Raw genomic sequence first — 3,486 nt, forward strand, 5'->3', positions numbered from 1 at the left:
CTTGCAGTGTGATGAGTGGTGGAAGCCGAGGGGCTGAGCCCCACCACTACTACTGGCAGAGTGCAACCCCCTGGGACTCCCCGCAGAAGTGGGGGAGCCCCACATCCTAGCTGAAAAGCAGAACACATTTCCTGCCAATAGCATCGCCTTGCCAAAACCCTCTCTTTCACCTTCCTGTGCGGCTCGTGATTGCTTCCTTCCTACCAGGCCTCGCTCTCCCAAAGGGGATCACAGACGCCAGCCCCTGTGATACTCTAAAACCCAGCAATCCTAAGCCATTCCCTGTTCCTCCGTTCCAACCCCTTCCCCCCCAGCACACACTCTCCTTCTCTAATCCTCAAGGAGCTATGGCTTAGGAGCCATAGCTTAGCATCACATGACGTGCACGTCTCGTTGTTCCTCTCTAATAGCATAAGCTTTGCATGAATCCCCCTGATTTTAGGGCATGGATTGTTACTGGAATTCCTTGCTTTGTTTTTAGTGCTTTCAGTTCTGTACTGGATCTTTTCCATTACTAATTTGCTGGATAGTCAGAGCACGGTGAGGTGTATCATTGTTTAGATCTTAGAGACAGCATTTGGCTTCACTATAGATAACAAAGCAGGGATGCACCAGAGGGGGAGTGGTCTCTATCATGCAAATGGGAGGCAAAATTTGGGAAACAGGTTAAAGTCATCAAGATAACAAGTTTCTTTGGTAAAAAATCCCAACGCTTACTGCCTTGGCCAGGCATTCCTAGCATCTGTCAGCTTGATTCTGCCAAACAAACTGCTTTAAGGATCTGGGTTGGGGGCACTCTCACTTTATTTGCTGATGCTTTTGAGTGGCCGGGCTGAAGATGTTGGCTTGGTCAGAGATGGCAGGATAGGTCAAGCAATGGAGATGTATTGCTGCCAAACTTGTGGAGGTGTAAAATCTTGGAAGCAATGGATATTTTGGCGGATTTGTTGTGGGATTTGTCAGATATTTCTTTGGCCAAGAAGCGAAGTGAGAAAAAAATGAAGAACACTCATGCATTGATAGATCAAAACATTTGGGCGTTTGTTTGCTAGATGAAGGCAATGTGGAATCAGAAGAAGGTGCTTACATTGAGATAAACAGACAAGAGGGAAAGATGGGAAAGGGATGTTTGGCCACTTGGGCATGATGCCTTGCAGGCCATCTCCCTTGTCCATGATGGGGCGAATCCTTCCCTCCTTCCTGCCCATGGAAAGGAGATGAGCAGGCTGGATGCGGAGAAGGGAGAGAAAACATGACACATCCCTAAGAAACATTTCAGCGTGGGGGCACAGCAGTGGTCCCAGCAGGGATCCATTTGTTCTGGGAGAGTTCATAAAGGGGCTTTGCCCAAGACATATTTAAGCAGCTTATGGCCATTAGACAAATGTTTAATCTGCGGGAAAGTGGGCCGCCAGGAGGGCAGGTGCTCCGACGCATTTAAGGCCACGGAGCAGCTGGGTCTTCGTGAGGCTGTTTGATGAGGGAGAGTGATGGAGTGGACCCAGGGGGCGGGTTATCAGAGAACCAAGGTGACTGCTGTCACGGCTTCCACACCAGGGACTGAGAGATCGTGCAGCAATTGCAGCCTCCCAGAAGATTTTGGTGGAAGTGTAAAGGGAGGCTGTGAAACCACCTAGCTGCAGGGATAGGGAGCCCCAAAACTAGTACACCAAACCTAACTGCACCTCTTCCACCCTCTCCTTGATGGGTTTCTGGCTGCAAGGGGAGATCAGTGTATTGGTGGGGATGGCAGCGTAGGGGAGCAAAGCAAATGGGACGCATGGGATTTTGCTTTCTGATAGGGACAGAGGACACACACTCAGGTTTCAAGGTGCAGCCTCCCCATGGCTCACTGCATGCACTGTGATACCTGCAGGGCCAAGGCAGCTCGGTGGAGGTAGCTTGGCTAATGCTGTCCAGGTGTGCAGCTCCAGCCTTGCAGATGAACCCACTGCTGAAAGGCACAGAGGGACAGGCAGAACATCTGCCAGATCTATTTCAGGTGGTATCCTATTTCGCCTAAAATAAAGCTCTGGATCAGTCTGTGGGAGGCAAGAGAAGAGCAGGAACAACTTCAATCACCCACAACAGCAGCTCATCCTCCAAGAAAAAGGCCAGAGCATCATCTCGGGATCGTGAGCAGCATTTCCTAAGCAGGCTCCGTTATTTTGCAGTCCTCCAAAAGATGGCAGCCTTCCCCAAATCTTCCTCCTCGCCAGCTGGCTGGGCTCCCAGCTTGAGGTGCATGTCCTACCTTGACTCTGACACTGCAGCTGGCACAACCCAATGGACACAGAGCCCGAAAGCTGCAGAGAGCTGTTAAATGCACGTCTCTGGCTGTGCTCTTGGTATTTTGCTAGTGTTGGTCTCTGCCTGTGAGGAGTTATCACTCCTGTCTCCTCCTGGGAGAGGAGCTTGGGTTTGCTCCTTGTTGTGTGTGATCCAAGTTCCTTTGAGCCTGCAGACCCAACAGCTGGGGTTGCTGCTGCTGCATTTCGTAGAATCATAGGATATCTGGAGTTGGAAGGGACCCACACGGATCACTGACACCACTCCTGGATCCTCACAGCACCGCACAAATCCAAACCCTGTGGCTCAGAGCGTTGTCTCCAGTCCCTGAGCTCCAGCAGCTGTGCCATCCCCACTGCCTTCTGGTGGAGAACATTATATTTGCAGCCTATGGAAATCTACAGAATGACCCAAATACAAAGCAAGTACAAAATCTTCAGCCAAATTTCCCCAAATTCACTTCTCTGAGTTTACCAGTTTGAAAGAAAGAAGGTATACAGTCTGTTTCTGGCTCTGTTCCCACAGCCTTGGACACACTGCAGACATCTTTTCCAGGCCATTAAGCAGAGGCAGAATGGCACTACCTGGCCATTCCCAGCCTATGAAAAATCACCCGTCAAATAACAGCTCTGGATCTCAGCTGCTGTGGTCCCTGTCCCATTCTACAACCCAAATCACAGAATCATAGAATTGCAAAGGTTGGAAAAGATCTCTGAAATCATCAAGTCCAATCCATCCACCTACCACCAGTACTGCCCACTGACCACATCCCTCAGTGCCATGTCCCCATGGAACACCTCCAGGGACGGTGACCCCTCCACCTCCCTGAGCAGCCCCTGCCACTGCACTATCACCCTTTCAGACAAGAAGTTTTTCCTAATATCCAACCTGAACCAAATAATCCGTAGCAAGAGACTGTTCCTAAGCACATGCAGGCCTGATTCCCATTCTCAGCATCCTGAGTGACGTTCCTGCCTACCTGAAGGTGATCACCACTGCCAGAGGAATGCAGAAGGCAAGAAAGAAGAAACGAAGGCAAGAAAGAAATTACAATATGCTAGTATTGGTTTTGCCATGTTTTCCATGTTTGTTTGTTTGTTTCATAGAAAGAAAATAATTTAAGTTAATGGGAAGGAAGGAAGGAAGGAAGGAAGGAAGGAAGGAAGGAAGGAAGGAAGGAAGGAAGGAAGGAAGGAA

The sequence above is a fragment of the Numida meleagris genome, chromosome 3 (assembly GCF_002078875.1).
Source record: "Numida meleagris isolate 19003 breed g44 Domestic line chromosome 3, NumMel1.0, whole genome shotgun sequence".
In the NCBI taxonomy this organism is placed as follows: Eukaryota; Metazoa; Chordata; class Aves; order Galliformes; family Numididae; genus Numida; species Numida meleagris.